The sequence below is a fragment of the Schistocerca piceifrons genome, chromosome 5 (genome assembly GCF_021461385.2).
Source record: "Schistocerca piceifrons isolate TAMUIC-IGC-003096 chromosome 5, iqSchPice1.1, whole genome shotgun sequence".
Classification (NCBI taxonomy): domain Eukaryota; kingdom Metazoa; phylum Arthropoda; class Insecta; order Orthoptera; family Acrididae; genus Schistocerca; species Schistocerca piceifrons.
Window position 1 is genome coordinate 424,202,939 of NC_060142.1, and position 20,777 is coordinate 424,223,715.

A 20,777-nucleotide genomic window follows, 5' to 3' on the forward strand; every position below is an offset into this window, starting at 1 on the left:
ACTAGGTATCGACTCGTGCTGAAACACTCATGTTGGTAAGTGGTGGAGCCTCCATAGGCGACAATGCATACGCTGACTATAGCACCTAGTCGATCGTACAGATGGCGGATACTGTCCTGGGATACATTATACCACGCCTTCTCGATAAGTCCATCTAGTTCTGTAAGATTGATTGGTTGATGAGTCGCACGAGTCACTTCTCGTACCATCATATCCTACACATTCTCGACTGAAGGTAAGTCTGGAGGTCGTGCTGATCTGGGAAGTTGCTGCACCTCTTGCAGAGCACGTTGCGTCTCTCTGGCAGTGTACTGACGAACATTATCCTTTTGAAGCAACACATCATCTTCCTGTTGCAAGAATCGCAAAAAAATGAGCCTGACAACATCCTGTACGAACTGCTCGCTGGTTAGCGTATCCTCCGGTAGCACCAAAGGTGAACAAGAGTTGTAACTTGTCGCACCCCTGATCATAAGGCCAGGGATGGGGTCAGTGTGTTTCGGACGAGTGTTCGTGATGTCTATGTCTTATGTCCAAATGACTATCACTTGCGTGCAGGCAGAATCTGCTTTTATCACTGAAGACTTCGGCGCTTCACTCCATCTCCCAAGTGATCTTCTGACTAAATTAGAAACAGCAGATATAGATGTACATGTAGGTGTATAGTCCTATACATACAAGTTTCAAATGAATTCCAATGTGACGGCTCGCGACTCCGTACTGAATACAGATGGTGTGCAAGTGACGTAGGTGGCGTTTTTCCATCTCATTGGTATACGTTCAAACGTACATTCAGAATATCTGACATACTACATACTTTGATGCTGTGGCGTGAGTGGAAGACGGGCTAGAGGTGTGCGTACCCGTAGTCCCATTTCTAATAACCAGTTCGCAACAGATTGTGTTGAGGAGTCTGGACCTACAAGCCCTCTGACCTGTGCTGTGGTAGCTGCACGATCTGCCACTGCTGCCTTACAATACGACGATACTGGCAGGCGCCTGTGCTGCGTGGACGTCCGTAGTCTCGTCTATGGATGTTAGAATGTTCATATGATCACTTACGCCAGCATCGTTACACAACATCAAACTTGTTTGGCAGTTCTCCGGAAGAACCATCCCATCACTCGGAAGGCCACAATTTGACCCTTTTCGAACTCTCTCATTTGGCTGTTGGAGCACAAGTGTGTTAGTGTGGCATGGTTGTCTCCTTGCTTCACACGTCGGCACCACACTGACCGTTCTGGCTGTGAGCATCCAATGTTGTTGTTGTGGTCTTCAGTCCTGAGACTGGTTTGATGCTGCTCTCCATGCTACTCTAACCTGTGCAAGCTTCTTCATCTCCCAGTACATACTGCAACCTACATCCTTCTGGATCTGTTTAGTGTATTCATCTCGTCGTCTCTCTCTACGATTTTTACCCTCCACGCTGCCCTCCAATACTAAATTGGTGATCCCTTGATGCCTCAGAATATGCCCTACCAACCGATCCCTTCTTCTAGTCAAGTTGTGAAACAAATTTCTCTTCTCTCCAATCCTATTCAATACCTCCTCATTAGTTATGTGATCTACCAATCTAAACTTCAGCATTCTTCTGTAGCACCACATTTCGAAAGCTTCTATTCTCTTCTTGTCCAAACTATTTATCGTCCACGTTTCACTTCCACCCATGGCTACAGTCGATACAAATACTTTCAGAAACGACTTCCTGACACTTAAATCTATACTCGATGTTAACAAATTTCTCATCTTCAGAAACGCTTTCCTTGCCATTGCCAGTCTACATTTTATATCCTCTCTACTTCGACCATCATCAGTTATTTTGCTCGCCAAATTGCAAAACTCATTTACTACTTTAAGCCTCTCATTTCCTAATCTAATTCCCGCAGCATCACCCAACTTAATTCGACTACATTCCATTATCCTCGTTTTGCTTCTGTTGATGTTCATCTTATATCCTCCTTCCAAGACACTGTCCATTCCGTTCAGTTGCTCTTCCAGGTCCTTTGCCTTCTCTGACAGAATTACAATGTCATCGGCGAACCTCAAAGTTTTTATTTCTTCTTCGTGGATTTTAATTCCTACTCCGAATTTTTCTTTTGTTTCCTTTACTGCTTGCTCAATATACAGATTGAATAACATCGGGGAGAGGCTACAACCCTGTCTCATTCCCTTCCCAACCATTGCTTCCCTTTCATGTCCCTCGACTCTTATAACTGCCATCTGGTTTCTGCACAAATTGTAAATAGCCTTTCGCTCCCTGCATTTTACCCCTGCCACCTTCAGAATGTGAAAGAGAGCATTCCAGTCAACATTGTCAAAAGCTTTCTGTAAGTCTACAAGTCCAATATTAGAGAATATATCCGGCCGATGTGGCCGTGCGGTTCTAGGCGCGTCGTCTGGCACCGCGTGACCGCTATGATCGCAGGTTCGAATCCTGCCTCTAAGTCCCATAGTGCTCAGAGACATTTGAACCATTTTTATAGAATATACACAGCTGGAACTCTGGTAGCTGTGCCATTGTCGGTTGACGGACGACGTTGAAACCATTATCAGCACATCTACATCCCCAGGTGGCATATTTTGTCATCGGATCAATGTCGACTTCGTCTTTCGGGATGTACAAATTTTTCCTAGTAGTATATTAATACGTGCGCGCTACCAGTGCCTCTCATAAAACAAGCAAAAGCTTGAATCCACCAGTACTGGCGCTGGCAGTGCTGTAAGTGGCGGCCGAATGTTGTGTGGGCGGCCGTGTCGCGGCCTGCCCTCCCGGTCAGCACCCGCTTGTTTGTGGAAGCACAGGCGGCAGAAATCTGCTGCAATCCGCAGGGTAAACAGCGGCGGTCGCGTGCGCGCGATGCAAAGATAACAGCGGCGCCCGCCCGCCCGTCAATCGCATAATGAATCTATTTATTATTTTAAAAAACAGCCGCGTCACGTCCGGCCGCGTGACGCATGCGCACAGATGGCGCCGCGGATAGGCGCTGGGGCGTTAGTAGCTGCGGCGTGTGACGCTACCGCCGCCACCGGCCATGTGGCGTGGCGTGAACAGCTGACGCGCGCCTCGTGGCGCATCTGATCTCTATCGCCCCAACAGCCCACGCTACGAACTTAACTTGAGGCACAACACGCGGAATACTGACATAAACGGGCGAGCATCCGTAACAAATCTCGTACCTGCAAATTTTATAGCGCTAAGCCTTCAGAACACGGACGCGTTTAGCATGCGGAGATTTTGACGTCATAGCGTGGAAAATGCACGCTGGGGAGTCTTTCCGAAGGTGCAAAGCAGTATCTCGTATGTCATGTATTCCGAACGTGCGTTTCAACGTATACCAATGAGATGAAAGAACGCCACCTACGTCACCTACCGCCATCTGTCTTCAGTATGGAGTCACGGGAGGTCATATTGGCATTCAGTAGAAGTTTGCTTGTATAGACCTATACATCTACAAGTACATCTACATATGTCGTTTCTAAGCACCAGAAAATTGAGGAGCTCTCCAAAACCCGTCGTTAAATTATGATTTGTTGTAATAAAATGACGGGAATCATATTCGTGGTTAAAAAATTATTGTAACTTGCATATTACGAAAGGGTGCCGTTTCAAGACGTCATATTGAGGATCTATCAAAAACGTATTGCTCTTGACACAATTCGTTAAATTAAATGTTAATTAATAACATATCTACCCCCATGAACCATGGACCTTGGCTCGTGCTGGATCATTCATACGATTTGTAACACGGAACCTCAGTGAGGTACTGTATGAGGAAAGACGACTAAATGTTGTCAGATCTTGATAAGACTTAAAAATGGCGCAAGAATTGACAACTTACTTTATATGTTGAAAAGTGTAAAATTTTGCACTTCGCCAAACGAAACACACCCCCTCCCCCACCCCCCCCATCCCCCTCCAAGAAACATGGACCTTGCCGTTGGTGGGGAGGCTTGCGTGCCTCTGCGATACAGATGGCCGTACCGTAGGTGCAACCACAACGGAGAGGTATCTGTTGAGAGGACAGACAAACGTTTGGTTCCCGAAGAGGGGCAGCAGCCTTTTCAGTAGTTGCAGGGGCAACAGTCTGGATGATTGACTGATTGACTGATCTGGCATTGTAACACTAACCAAAATGGCCTTGCTGTGCTGGTACTGCGAACGGCTGAAAGCAAGGGGAAACTACAGCCGTAATTTTTCTCGACGGCATGCAGCTTTACTGTATGGTTAAATGATGATGGCGTCCTCTTGGGTAAAATATTCCGGAGGTAAAACAGTCCCCCATTCGGATCTCCGGGCGGGGACTAATCAAGAGGACGTCGTTATCAGGAGAAAGAAAACTGGTGTTCTACGGATCGGAGCGTGGAATGTAAGATCCCTTAATCGGGCAGGTAGGTTAGAAAATTTAAAAAGGGAAATGAACAGGTTAAAGTTAGATATGGTGGGAATTAGTGAACTTCGGTGGCAGGAGGAACAAGACTTTTGGTCAGGTGAATACAGTGTTATAAATACAAAATCAAATAGGGGTAATGCAGGAGTAGGTTTAACACTGAATAAAAAAAATAGGAGTGCGGGTAAGCTACTACCAACAGCATAGTGAACGCATTATTGTGGCCAAGATAGACACGAAGCCCATGCCTGCTACAGTAGTACAAGTTTATATGCCAACTAGCTCTGCAGATGATGAAGAAATTGATGAAATGTATGATGAGATAAAAGAAATTATTCAGGTAGTGAAGGGAGACGAAAATTTAATAGTCATGGGTGACTGGGATTAGAGAGTCGGAAAAGGGAGAGAAGGAAACGTAGTGGGTGAATATGGATTGGGGGAGAAAAATGAAAGAGGAAGCCGTCTGGTAGGAATTTGCACAGAGCATAACTTAATCATAGCTAACACTTGGTTCAAGAATCATAAAAGAAGGTTTTATACATTGAAGAATCCTGGAGATACTAGAAGGTATCAGATAGATTATATAATGGTAAGACAGAGATTTAGGAACCAGGTTTTAAACTGTAAGACATTTCCAGGGGCAGATGTGGACTCTGACCACAATCTATTGGTTATGAACTGTAGATTGAAACTAAAGAAACTGCCAAAAGGTGGGAATTTAAGGAGATGGGACCTGGATAAACTGACTAAACCAGAGGTTGTACAGAGTTTCAGGGAGAGCATAAGGGAACAATTGACAGGAATGGGGGAAAGAAATACAGTAGAAGAAGAATGGGTAGCTCTGAGGGATGAAGTAGTGAAGGCAGCAGAGGATTAAGTAGGTAAAAAGACGAGGGCTAGTAGAAATCCTTGGGTAACAGAAGAAATATTGCATTAGTTGATGAAAGGAGAAAATATAAAAACGCAGTAAATGCAGCAGGCAAAAGGGAATACAAACGTCTCAAAAATGAGATCGACAGGAAGTGCAAAATGGCTAAGCAGGGATGGCTACAGGACAAATGTAAGGATGTAGAGGGTTATCTCACCAGGGGTAAGATAGATACTGCCTGCAGGAGAATTAAAGAGACATTTGGAGAAAAGAGAGCCACTTGTATGAATATCAAGAGCTCAGATGGAAACCCAGTTCTAAACCAAGAAGGGAAAGCAGAAAGGTGGGAGGAGTATATAGAGGGTCTATACAAAGGCGATGTACTTGAGGACAATATTATGGAAATGGAAGAGGATGTAGATGAAGATGAAATGGGAGATATGATACTGCGTGAAGTGTTTGACAGAGCAATAAAAGACCTGAGTCGAAACAAGGCCCCGGGAGTAGACAACATTCCATTGGAACTACTGACGGCCTTGGGAGAGCCAGTCCTGACAAAACTGTACCATCTGGTGAGCAAGATGTATGAGACAGGCGAAATATCCTCAGACTTCAAGAAGAATATAATAATTCCAATCCCAAAGAAAGCAGGCGTTGACAGATGTGAAAATTACCGAACTATCAGTTTAATAAGTCACAGCTGCAAAATACTAACTCGAATTCTTTACAGACGAATGGAAAAACTGGTAGAAGCCGACCTCGGTGAAGATCAGTTAGGATTCCGCAGAAATGTTGGAACACGTGAGGCAATGCTGACCCTACGACTTATCTTAGAAAATAGATTAAGGAAAGGCAAACCTACATTTCTAGCATTTGTGGAGTTACAGAAAGCTTTTGACAATGTTGACTGGAATACTCTCTTTCAAATTCTAAAGGTGGCAGGGGTAAAATACAGGGAGCGAAAGTCTATTTACAATTTTTACAGAAACCAGATGGCAGTTATAAGAGTCGAGGGGCATGAAAATGAAGCAGCGGTTGGGAAGGGAGTGAGACAGGGTTGTAGCCTGTCCCCGATGTTATTCAATCTGTATATTGAGCAAGTAGTGAAGCAAACAAAAGAAAAATTCGGTGTAGGTATTAACCCTTTGTTTCCTGACATAAGAAAAAAATTGCTTTTTAATATTTTCTTTGCAGAATTTATGCTATTGTGGCCTCAAATGACGGTAGGATTTTTTGTAAAATTTTATTTTATTTTGCACAACTTTTTTCTCTCCTGGTACTCAGAAGTACCGTGAGACTCCATGGACAGAATCACAACATGCGCAGAAAAATGCTCCAATTTTTATAACTTGTATTTTATTCCACATAAATATTAAATATTTTTACATTAGTAAATTAATTAACAGAAATATGATATTTCTGAATTTTTTTTTAAATTTCGCATAAATTTATTCTAGAGCAACTTCACAATGCATAGTAACTTAGCTATACATTTTTGACAGTGTATACATATCACATATTTAGTGATACCTCATGAAATTGTAGGAAACAGTTCTTTTTTTCATTGCAGCACAAATACACTTTACATGTACTACATTGTGAATGTGGTCTCGACTGAATTTTATTTTTCGCACACATTTCGTAGGTTGTGTTCCAAAAATGAGTAGCGTAGAGACAGAAGTCATGGCACTTCCTGCAGGACCTGACCATCATTTTGCTGGACAATGCTCAAGCACTTACAGTGCAAGATGTTACTGATTTGTTTGGCTGATGGGGCTGCTAAGTGCTGTACCATCTACTGCACTCCCCTGAGTTAGGCCGTCATAAGTTCAACTCGATTTCTTAACTGAAGGAAACACTTCACGGTATTCGCTTCAGAACTGCTACGAATCCGTCGGGCAATAGACCGCGCTGCTCGAACTGTCAATACAACTGGCACTGTTAAGAGTAACCTACGACTTCCACATCGCTGGCAACGGGTTACATACAATGCTGGTGACTACTTTGAAGGTCAGTAAAACTTTGAAAGACGTATCTATTTTGTACGAGCTGTAAATAAATAGTTGCACTATTAAAGTTCCAATCCTCGTATAAATGTGCTGTTTATGAGAAGTGAGTTTGGTCGATTGGTTTTGTTTACAACACAGCTTGCACTAAGTGCAGTATGATATTTTGCTCTTTCTTGTTTCAAGTTTTACATTTCAAATGTAAAGATTCTGCTGCTGAATAGAAACAGTGATCAAGTAAGCATGACCTAAGGATTTTACTAAAAAGTAATAACGATAAGATAAACATTTAGAATGAAATTTTCTCTCTACAGCGGAGTGTACGCTGATATGAAACTTCCTGGCAGATTAAAATTGTGTGCCGGACCGAGACTCGAACTCGGGGCTTTTGACTTTCGCGGGCTAGTGCTCTACCAACTTTTTTTTTTAATCTCATTTTGTTCGCTTTTGTTCGTTGCATCTGCTCGGAGCGGACGTCGTAAGACACCCGTTTAAGTTCGTTGTTGATCGATTAACTCAATTTTTTTTTTATTACAGAGGGCAGCTAACCCTCTGACCGAACACGCTGAGCTACCGTGCCGGCTGTACGTCGTGCTTGGGTAGCTCAGTTGGTAGAGCACTTGCCCGCGAAAGGCAAAGGTCCCGAGTTCGAGTCTCGGTCTGGCACACAGTTTTAATCTGCCAGGAAGTTTCAAGATAAACATTATTTTCTGTGGAGCACTATTATAAATTTGTAACTTAACTTTTATAATCCGATGTCGTTATTGACTGACAATGGCACGTTCGCTTTTGCCTTGTAACATGTTCATGGACAAAGAAGTTTTTTGTTATGTATATTGTAGACAGAACTACATCACTAACGTATGGTTAAACGACGAAATATGAGTTTTATACTTAAGTGCCAAAAGGCCATGTGTACTCACGTGATTAACGTGGAAAGGTTTCAGACATGATTGTGGCCGCACAACGGGAATTATGAGACTTTGAACGCGGAGTGGTAGTTGGAGCTAGACGCAGTAGACATTCTATTCCAGAAATCGTTAGGGAATTCAATATTCCGAGATACAGTGTCAAGAGTGTGATGAGAATACCAAGCTTGAGGCATTACATCTCACCATGGACAACGCAGTGTCCGACGGCCTTCACTTAACTACCGAGAGCAGTGGCATTAGCATAGAGTTGCCACTGCAAACGGACAAGCAACACTGCGTGAAATAACAGCAGAAAACAATGCGTGACGTACGACGAACTTATCGGTTAGGACATTGCGGCGAAATTTGCTTTAGTGGGCTACTGCAGCAGACGATCGACGCGAGTGCATTTGCTAACAGCACGTCATCGCCTGCAGCGCCTCTTCTGGCCTCGTGAACACAGCGGCTGGGCTGTAGACGACCGGAAAACAGTGGCGGGGGCAGATGAGTCCCGATTTCAGTTAGTAATAATGGGGCTGGGTTTGCGTGGAACTGATTGCGTTCTCTGGTCCAACTGAACCGATCATTGACGGGAATTGGGTATGTTTGACTACTTGGAAACTATTTACAGCCATTAATGAACTTAATGTTCGCTAACAGCAATGGGATCTTTATGGATGACAATGCGCAATGTCAATGGGCCCCAGTTGTTCGCGATTCGTTTGAAGAACATTTCTGTGCAGTTCAGGCAAATTATTTGGCCAACCGGATCGCTCGACATGGACCCCATCGAACATTAATGGGACACAATCGAGAGGTCAGTTCATTCTCAAAATACTGCACCGGCAAATTTTCCAATTACTGACGACTACAGCGGCAGGATGACTCAGTATTTCTGCAGAGGACTTCCAACGACCCGTTGAGCCCATGCCACGTCGAGGTAATGGGCTACTGCGGCAAAAGGAGGTCCGACACGATATTAGTAGGCATCCCATGACTTTTGCCACCGCAGTGCAAGTAAGGTACGGTAGGAATTTTCTTCGCGTCCATTTCGTAAACAGTCTGATAGCAGATACAGCCGATAACTGTCTCTGGAGCACAATGCAATCGCTTATACCCGAAGAGGCACAAGTACCGTACGCACAAGTCGTATCGTTTTCGAGCGTTAACCAACACATCGAACTCGGCACGTTCAACGTTGAGGCTCGAAAAAACCGTCCGTATGCCGCTTTCAGCAAAACACATGAAGTCTTATGATGCTGCCCGTCTACCAACCGTCCAATAAGATGTCCATATCACACTAAAGTCGCAAGAATTAACAGCATGCTGTACTTAGAGGCCATATCCTTCCATAATCGTCTACGTCTGCAAAAGTCTTCTCCGATCCATTCTTACGTTCGTCAACGTAACTTGCACCTCCACTGCCTAAACGCCGCAGAACGCCATGTAGCTTGGTCACTTCGAGCGTTGTCTAGTCACTGGACGTCAACTCAGGGACAAATCCATCACAGACTTTACAACCCCTCTAAATCTGCCCAGATCGATTGTTGGTGATGTGACTGTAGAAAAGTGAAGCAACAACCATGTTTAAACCGAGACGAGGTAGATCTCATGTACTGACGAACAATGACCGTCCAGTGTTGCAGAGGGTGGCTGTAAAATAACCCATGAAAACAGCGAACAGAATCAGCCACTACTGTGTGATTTACCACCAGAAGAAGGTTCTCACTCATTGGTCTGAAGATGACACAGTAGTGGTAGAAACCGGTCACCGTAATAAATAAGTTGTGATCAAGACTGTTTTTCATAGTAAATATTTGAATCTTTTCCCTTTTCTCCCCATTAACTTTAAAGTCTCAGATTGGTCAAATCGGTGTATGCAGAACAAGGGGCGCTCTCCGAGCTTCGAATGCCGCACTCCGAAGTCTAAGATGTAAGTGGGCTTTTGCTACAGAGTTGAGGAGGAAAGCAGACAGAAAGAGAAGATCACTCTTGTACTGGCGCTTCACCAGTAAAGAACTGCAGGTCTCTACCTAAACGGTGAGACTTGTGTCCTTTGCTAGTGTGCCACTTACAGCCTGTGCCAGTCACCTTCTGAACTGACAGAGGCACTGCTTCTAGCATCACGCACACAACGAGTGATGCATGGGTGTACTTATTTGTCTTGAGTCGGCCGTCTAAACATTTGACATATTCCGTCACGCGTAGTCGTGACACGTAGTCAAATTGGTTTGTCAGATCAGCATAAGGATCCACCTGCACACTGGAATCCACTGGGGTTTCAGAGGCTCGTAGGAAAGTACCTGCGTTCCGAATTAACCGAACGCGAGACCGAGTACTTGCAGTTTTTGGGAGCGCACCATTAACAACAGATTGCGACCGTCCATGACTTCGGTCGCCGAATGCATCGTGGCGTGCTGCCCTGACCAGCAGGAGGGTAAAGTATTCGTGCTACGGCGCATTGCTCCAATATATGTTTTTCAGCACCCTGTTCATTCCAACCACATTTTTCTTTTTTGGAATAGTGGAGTATAAACGCTTGATGGTGACATAGTTTTTGTGCCATAAGCCGGATTCACGTGTATGAAGTCAGATAAAGCGATTAGTGTTCTGGCTAGTGTCGTGTGTCGATCCCCAGCTGATCACTTTGTCCACCAAAGACCCCATGTTAGTTTAAGCGTTTGTCAAATAAAAATGTTTGTGTGACGTTTCTTTTGACATTTTTGTTGTGTTGTGATGTTAAGGATGAATTTAGATCACAACTTCTCCCTGTGTTCTGATTAACATTACTTTGCTATTTTTATTAAAGTCCAGATTCTAAAAGAGAGTAGCAAGCTTGCAAGCATGACAATGCACCGTGTTACACAGCGTGCAATATCGCGTGCCTTAAATATGTTACTTAAACCAAATTAACTACTCTCGCCAGCCTTTAATACCAATTCTTCCAACATCGATGACTGTAACTATTTTGGGTCACCAGCCACACACTTGAGACGAGCGGAATTATTCTAAACGGAAATCACTGGCCCGGGTGACAGTTGCGAAGGCCCAGTGTCCGTTCATAATGATCTCCGAACTGTAGGAAAACCAGTGCAGAAAAAACAGACACTACAAAGAAACATAGCCTGTCATCATGGTTCGAATGGCTCTGAGCACTATGGGACTTAACTGCTGAGGTCATCATTCCCCTAGAACTTACAACTACTTAAACCTAACTAACCTAAGGACATCACACACATCCATGCCCTTGGCAGGATTTGAAACTGCGACCGTAGCGGTCGCACGGTTCCAGACTGTAGCGCGTAGAACCGCTCTGCCACCCCGGCCGGCTGTTATCATGCATAGCTTACGGCGGGAACTGAATGAGAAATGACGGCATGTGGGACATTATACTTACAGGTGGAGAGACTAACTATCAAAGTGACGTATCAACATAAATTAAAAGTGAAAAGGGTTTTATCGACACCCTTTGGCCCTTTGATAAAAGATTCCTCCCTTTCACACTTTCACGAGTAATGTGTCATCTAGTCTCAGTATTCATATTGTCTTATAAATGCGTCTTTTTTACACTATGACAAACAGGGTTTAGTGTAGGCTCTGGTAAACCGTTAGAGACTTCCAGTCCTTCCTGCAAGGTAGTAAAACCCACAAACTACGTGTCGTCCAGTCTTTCCTTTGACTGTGAGTGCTTCGCCTTTCCGTTCTACACCGGTCCTTCCTGAACTTATACCCTACTCCTCCGGGCTGCTTCCTATACCCATCGCCACTGTCACAACGTCACAATCACACTGCTGGCCCCAGACTCCGTACCAGCACCCACTGCCATCACCACTGTTTTCACCACTGCATCGCGAGAAACAAATCTTGGCCACTGCCCTTTTTTATTGGATGCCGTCATAACTCAGTGGAACACTTATGATATGAGTTAGAATGTCAACTTTGCTTCAAACCCCAGCGTCCAACATCATTAACACATGAGGAAGAATGAGCTGCCATTCCATCACAGACTTTCAGACAACTTACTGGAAGTGTCCCCAGCAGATATCGTCATAAAGGTGACACAGCCCCGACTAATTTCTATTAGTAGGCTTGGTCCAGATTTGCGCGATGGGGCGAGAATAGGTGTTCATGTGAACGTCCAGTACCGCTACAGGTAATCTGAAACGTTTACAGTACAAAGCTCAATTTTCATCTTCACATATCGGAGAAGATGAGAAAAACGTACAAGATGAGCGTCTGCGACGCATATTATCTGAAGACTAGTGCTGCCATTTTCGTGTTGGACTTGTGGCAAGGAAAATTTGTAGATCGACACTAACACGTGGACAATTTTGGCGGGTAAATCGGAAGAGGTGTTCTGTGCTGGACTTAAAAACGTGGCCATATGTTTGATGTATAGCGTTCCAGGCAATCCAAATCACTGCACACTACCTAGAGATATCTGCTTCGCCCCGGTTACAGTCAGGCGTGCACAGGGCGTTTACGTAGGAATATAGGTGTGTGGTACACTTGGCCGCCCAGGATTTGTCACTGAGAGCTAATTGGCTTTCACGGATGTGGGTATCTCTTGTGGTGCGCACTGACTCGCCTGCACGAATACCTTTTAACTATCACCCAGCCTTCATGGGTGATGGAACAGTTACATGATTCCCTGAATACGGCTGGTCGACAAATACAACTACGTTGCTGTATCCTCGTACGAGAGATGTTGGACAGGCATGTTCTAGTCGTGAAGTCTAATCCTTGCGCTTTACCCACAGTTCAAAACAAGAAAATAGCTCTGCAGAACCCTAGAGTTTAAAATGATTGACCTAATATCTCTGTGAGGTCTACATTGAGCCGTGCGCGACTCGTGTTCGTGCCGTTTATTACTTGACATCTTGTCTTTGCGGTACCGCCATCCCGTTTCTTATTCGTTTTACTGGCGTCACTAAGTTGCTGGCCTGCCTGCCCGTGAGTGGCAGCACCAGTACTATTTATAAGAGCACTGTTGTACTATCTTTGGAGCGACAGCTAGTATTTCCGGGTCGTGGTGAGCTGTGAGTTCAGTCGGGATGCCGGCCGGAGTGGCCGTGCGGTTCTAGGCGCAGGTTCGAATCCTGCCTCGGGCATGTATGTGTGTGATGTCCTTAGGTCAGTTAGGTTTAAGTAGTTCACAATTCTAGGGGACTGATGACCTCCGCTGTTAAGTCCCATAGTGCTCAGAGACATTTGAACCATCAGTCGGGATGGAGCTCCAGTGAGGTCTGCACAGCCAGTACTCGCCCGACCGCTGGCGATACACACGCACTGTCGGACAGAACGAGACTTGAGCAGGACGACCGTTGGTTGGTTGGTCGGTCGCTAGTCTCATCGGGCGACTTGAATTTGGTCTTCCGACCGCTTCTGGGCCCCTTCAATTGGTCATCTTGCGGGACGTGTGTCGGTTCCTTCCTTGTGCAGAGAAGTCGGGTGGTCAATGGGCAAGTGTTCCTTCTGTATGGTTGGGTCCAAGCCAGTGTCTCTGGGTCGTCGTGTGTCCGAGTTGTGAACGGACATCAAGGGAGTCGGCACGGAGCAGCAATGAGGTCCGGACAGCCATGACTCGACCGATCATTGCCGACATACATGACGTGAGTGTGGACGACTTTGTTTGGTCATTCAGTCGATCGTCTCATCGGACGACGTGTATTTGGTCGCCGGGCGCTTCTGCATTCTCGGTGTGTGTCGACTTGTAATTCGTCCTTGTTGTTCCACAGTGGCTGGTTTTAGTATTGTTTGAGTTGTTTGTGGAAGTGTTTCGTGGAACCGTGTGTAGCTGGTGTGGCTTTGTCTGAGCAGTTATTTTAATGCTGTCTGCGTGCTGGATGGCGTGAGTCGGGTGGGACGGAGGAGCAAGCAAGTCTCGGCGGCGCGAGGGCCAGGCCGGCGCCGCTGGGGGTGTGCACGTGCTGTCGGATCGTGAGGCGCTAGCTGCGAGAGCGACAAGTTCGTTGCCCATTGAACCTGGACGCTGATGTTGAGTGATCAGTTTATCTATTATGAAACCTCAACCATTGTGACATCTCTTTGTTCATTTGTGGGCTGTGGCCCCCTTGGCCGTTCGGGCTAGCAGCATCGTATGATGTGTTCGAGTTGGCGAAATCTTGCAGCCGTCTTCCTGTGTTGTGATTAATTATTAAATTGATTGTTACTTATCAGTGAAGTGTACCAACGATATTTTCAGCCCTGTGGCCGTTAAGGCTCCAGTTACCTGCCCTGGTCGTTAGCGTAGTTGTAGGCAGTGTGCCTTTTCCTTGTCGTGTTGTTGCTGTCCAGCACGGCGTGTAGTTCGACAGCCTTTAAGTTGTCTGGTTCATATTTTGCTTAGAGAGGTTATTGTTTCCCAAGCTGTTTTTTTCTTAGGATCCAGTTTGTGGAGACGTAGTGCTGTTCGTATCCTCGTCCTCGGCCGATATGCTCCATCACTGGGCCGCTGGCCGACGGAAGGGGATTTGTTAAATTGTTGGTCGGTCCTTCGGCCGTCCCTAATTTGAGTTGCCATACGATTACCTAACTTCAACTCTTGGCTGCCTGTCTCACCTCACCTTACGTTTGAGCTATCTTCCCAGGCCGACCCTTGGAACACTTATGAGCACCACTTGTTCTGTTTGTTTTAAATTTTGATTTTCATTTCAGTTGAAGTATTGTGCGATGCCTTTTGCCGTGTATTAATTCCCTTTTTTTTAACTTCACACTAAGGCCTTCAGCCGTGTTGAATTAAAATTTTGAGCGTTGATTGTTTTAGAAAAATTTTATTTTTTTTATTTTTAGAAATTGTTCTATCTGAAATTGTTTGTATGCAGGCCCTAAGCCGTTACCTGTTCCATGTGTTATGTGCGGACTTCAGCCGAGGATTTGCGTGAACCCCTTAATAAGGCTTTCAGCCGTGTGTATTCTCTAAAGGAAAATTTTTAGTAAGAAGCAAGGGGTTTATTCTAAATTATTTATGTGACTTGTTATTCAGGTTTTCAGCCGTTGTTTCAAACTTGTTTGTGGCCTTCAGTAGGGCAATAAGTTAATCAGGCTTCAGCCGTTCTTTTGTAATTTTAAAAGGAAATTTTCTTGCTTGGAAAAAATTTGTTTTTTAATGTGCCTTAATTATAGTTTTCCTTCAGATGTGTAGTGTTTTCATTGGATTTTTTTAAGAAAAAAATTTTACCTTCCATTTTTAATTGCTTTTGATTTCTAAGCCAGGCTTTCAGCCATTCTTGTGTTAGCTGTGTTGATTTGGGTCTTCCGCCCAGAAAGCATCTTAAGTTTTCTTTCACTAGGCCTTCAGCCATATTGTTTAATTGTGATCCTTAAGCCAGCATGCAAATAAGAGGTTCTTAGAAAAATAAAGTAGTATGTTTGATTGTGCAACTCACAGTAACTGTTTATGGCCCCAGCCATAACCTTAACCTTATCTTTTGCGCTCTCTACCTACCAATCAGGTCTCATACATATCAAGACAAGAACTGTCACAGCTTTGAGGGCGCTGGTTTTCTACATTAAGATGCTCTGTTCTCTGAAAAGTTGTAGTTATTCAGCGTTTTCGAGAATCTTGGCACAGACGACACATGCTTGAATATTGAGCTCGTGAAGATAAGTAGTTAATTCTGTAGTAACTGTCGGTTAAGTTAATATTTCACTATAAGGAAGTTAATTAGAGCCTATTTCATCTTATATATTGAAGGGTTCACTTGTTTCAACATGTTTCCTGAAAAAAAAATTAAATAAAAAAGGCGTTCTAATCGCCGCTTTCTACGTACTTTAGACTCAGGCTTTCATACCAGTTAAACAAGTTTGCACGAGTGTGAAGTGAATAATTTAGGTTGTTTCCGTTACACTTCTATGTAGTAGTGCCGTATCTACTCGGAGAATTAAAGGTTTAAGTTCTGTCTTTTATTTGTTTCCAAAACGCGTAAGGTCCATATGGCGCATACGCGATCTTAGGCCTAGTTTTTCGCGTGTACTAGTTTTGAGTTTTTACGTTATTTTAAGTACATTACTTTACTATATTAATAGTATAAATATATATTAGTGTTCCACATAACTTTAGTGTCTCTTGTGCAGTTAATATAGTATTACTGTTACTGTCTAGATAAATTTTGTGAAAAGATTGTAAACAATCATGAGCGAGAAGTGTTTGAGCTGCAGTAGGAAAGTGTAGGACAATTAGTTCTGGAGTTTTATGTAGCTCTTGTGACAGATGCTTACATTGGGGGGGGGGGGGGGATGTAATGGCATGTGAATTGGGGAAGTAAATGGGTCTCTTCCACGGTATTGCAAAGTATGTTCAAGAGACAGGAAAAGAGTTGAACAGGAAGGGTGAAATGTCCCCTTAGAAAAATTATACATGACTGTGCTTAAACTGACACACAATATTTTTAGCGCAACGCAATCTGACTTTCAAAAATCCCTACAAAAGAATGGCCCTGACTGACATTAACCTATACCTTTCACAAATCACTTACCTCACAAAAATCTTCGTTACTCAAACTACTGCAATACAGCGAGCGCCACTACTGCCAGCTAAATAAAAGATTCAAACTACGGAAGGCACTAACTACTGATAGGCATAGTTAGCAAATGAAAGATTTTAATAGAGAACAAACAATGTATTTACATTAATAGTCATCAAAAGTCATAATATATATAGCAGTACATGACATCCAGTCTTACAAATTTCAAAACTCCGCCATTTCTCTCCCCACATCCACCACTGTTGGCGGCTCACCTCCAACTGCGCAACGCTACGCGCTGTTCACATCCAGCTGCCGCTGCCCAACACTACAATGGCAGACAACAATGCAAACTAGCCACAGACTGCACACAGCACAGTCAGTGATTTTCATACAGAGCGCTACGTAACGTTGCCAATAAGAAAACATAAGCAGCCTACTTACATAGCCCCCATGCACCCCACAAAAAATTTTACAAATTGTTTTGGGCAGTGGCCGATAATGATTTGATAAAATTTTTCATAATTACAATAACAAAGATATCAAATGCACACACTTATTGATACAATGTTGGTCAAAAGCTAAAATTTTCTCACAGTCCATAAAGACAGTCCTGATCATTCATCACAGTAAAATAGCAGTGTTTTTCTCAATGTCTGAGCAGTAAAAGAAAATGCACACGGAAGTAGTGGATTTCCATGCAGTCTTGAAGAAGTGGTGTTGTCCTTCCAACGGAAAGACAGTGCTGACTCCTGACATGCAGACAGGTAATGGGCCACAACAGAGCAAACCCACAGCAGAGTCATTCGAAGTTTTGAAGAATACTGGTAAGTAGGTCATCACAGAGCAGACCCATTGTAGTCCTGGTAGAGATTATTTTATTGGTGGGCCACCAGAGGTGCAGATCCACTGCAGTCCTTGTAGAAATAATGGTATTGGTGGGCCATCAAAGATGCAGACCCACTGCAGTCCTTGTAGAGATGGCCAGCAGCCATCTGTTGCGACTGTGCAGGTGCACAATCACCATCGAAGAGTCTTGTGGAGAATATAGCAAGTCCATAAACCACCACTTGTGCACTCACAATGTTTTTGGAATTGACCTTAGAACCAGTCCCTTGCTGAATTATTAACACACGTGCAAACACTATCAGTCCCTATTTCTCACATATTGTCCATATACTGTGACCAAGAGAAACGTGTGCAGTGAAATGGAACTTACAAGTTAATAATGTGATGAACTGGTGTCAATTACAATTTTATAACATAAGAATACAATAACAAAGGTACAAAATACATCATTAAAGAACATAACAATACAGATAACATTTGTAGTACAGGCTTTAAAAAAGAATCGAAATAACATATACATCAGTGTTACAGGAATTATGACATGAGTACATACATAAAAGATCAGAATAACTTTCGAAACATCAACTTCACACATGATCATTAAAACAGAACAGAACAAATAATGTTTAAACATCTTTACAAAGTAAATAACATAGTATTAGAAAAATTCTACAACATAACAACATCAGCTAAACACATAAAGACAGGAAAAACACAAATACACAAGGGAACACAAACACATAGTGGGATAACACAGGGGGAAAGGACAGGGTTTGTTTTCAGTGTAACATTTGGTACTGCAGTATTTTGCAAACAAAACCTTTTTTTTTCTTGGAGATCTCCCTTTGTTCATCATTATTCCCAAAAAGTCCTATCTATACCTGCTTTCTGCACTTTTTTCGTATAACTTCTCAATGCATTTCTTCCAATTCATCGCAACTCATTCTCTTATATCGTCTACCCCCTCTTAGGCTAACTTAAATCTACTGAGCTCAGATGCTAAACTAAGGGACGAGGCAATGTAGCAGCATAAAACAATAATACAAACAGCAATGAAAAAATGGAAATTGTCAAAGCAAACTGCAGTAAATCTAAATTACCAAGCAATGATACATTACAACTAATATGAGCCAATGTGCACCAACAAGAAAAATAAATCAGTAGTAAAACTAGCTTAACAGAGTAATACAAAATGAAATTTAGTAGCACTATGCCTGCAAACAGCAGCAGCAAATGTAATAACTTATATCTAAACATGACATAGCTCAAGCAGAAAAAATAGTACACTAATGACTACAACGCAGATAAGGGAAATGTCTGTTCACATCTTAATATCTATGTCATTAAAGTGGTGCACCACAAAAACTAATTCTACAAAAAATTACCAAGTACTTGAAAAGCAAATTATATATGCAGTTGCTGTTGTTAGTCCCTTCTTATTGTTCTTTCCATTCCAAGAGCTCCTTTTTCGAAGAATGTGGATCATAAAGTAATTATTTAATAGATCTGTTGATAGAAAGTGTTCACATTAGCAAATGCATTTAATTTTATTTTATAAAACCAATGCTGCAACACAGCTGGAGACCAGATATTAAACAAAATGAGCAATCGCTCAACTAGAAAGACAATAGATGTAAAATGTAGCTCATCATTTCATTAGGCATTTTAGTAAATATCATAAATTAAGAGCTCCACAGTGTAATAATATGTTCTCAAGTTTGAGCGTGTCATATTTGCGATGCTTTCGACAAAGAAATGTCAATAGCAAGGATAATGGCCTCTTTTTTTTTTCTACCTGTGCCTCTGAAAGGCACACACTAATGGCTTTTTTCCAGGCGACTGTTGCACAGCTGGGTGCTTACAGTGACCTACCGAAATATTTACGACGTCAGTTTCCGCTACAGTGACAGTTGGATACAAATAAAATTTCACAGGTCGAAATATTTGCGTTACAAATCTGTAGAAACAAAATCTTGTAAATATAACAGTGTCCAAAAAATTTTCGTCGGCATTGTGGTGCATTCACGCATTTTCACACATTTTGTAACTCTTAAAGTATGATTCTTGGATTCCAACATCCTTTTTCACAAACCAAAGTACCTAACCACTACTCATTATTCCTTACCTTATTACACATATACATATTCGTCGACACTTCTTCAATATTTCATCATAATAAATACATAGCATAATCAAATTCCTCATATAACATCAGCTTATTGATCATAAACATACCTCAACAGCATAATACACATTGTCGTCATGAAAGTAACATCATAACACCTCAGTGAAATCTCAAAAACGTCGTAGCTTTCTGCAATAACGTCAAAGCCTAAAAATATTCTCTGCTCATTTCAATAGTGTCATCTACCTCAAACGTACTTTAAAATCATGCTCCCTTACCAAATACATCATTCAAAGCTCTCATAGTATCACAATGGTTCCGAAAAAGTATGAACAGTTCACAAAGTACAGACAAAATACAATTTCGTAAGTGTGAAGTTATCCAAAGGTGTAATTACGTAAACATCTGTCACTGATACAGTAAAAAAAATGTTTATCTCTCAGTTAAATGATCAGATAGTTGTGTAATTTGTGTGTTAGATAAATATGGTACCAATGTGTAAAGTTGTATAAGCAAATACCATATTAGCTAGGGCTCCTTGTGCTTGCCAAACACATGATACACAAAGTAAGCATGTATCCCCCTGAGGATTAATGTAATTATACCCTCAGGTGTTACAGATTACAGCAATGGAATGAAATGTATCACGGAAAACCTTTGTATCATTGTACTTCAAATATCTTTAAAAATAAATGTTTTAAGTACAAAATTAATCACTCAAATACACGTACTGTAGCACTAAACTGTGCGTCTTGTTGTAAGATAATCTCTGTGGAAGTGTCGTAGTTATCGTCCTCCGAAAGCTAAGTTCCGCAAAAGTCAATGTACTTACCTCATGATAAACAAAAGTGAAATGCTTTGCGTATAGATATCTTAGTTATTACGCTTATTGCCGTGATGAAGAAAGTACTGTGCTGTAACGTATTGTTGTGCTACAGAAAAGGCTGTCTCATTGTAGCTATACCACAAAAGTTACTACTAAAACATGTTTTACTTTCCAGAATAATACAGAAAAACTGTGCAGATATAAAACAGAAACACTGCAAAAGGAACATTGTAAATTGTCACTCATTAGTAGCGTTGTGATAAAATCGTGTAGCTGTCACATAAACTAACCACTGTCTCATCTGGTCCTTCACAGAAAGTACTTTAAATCCAGAATGTA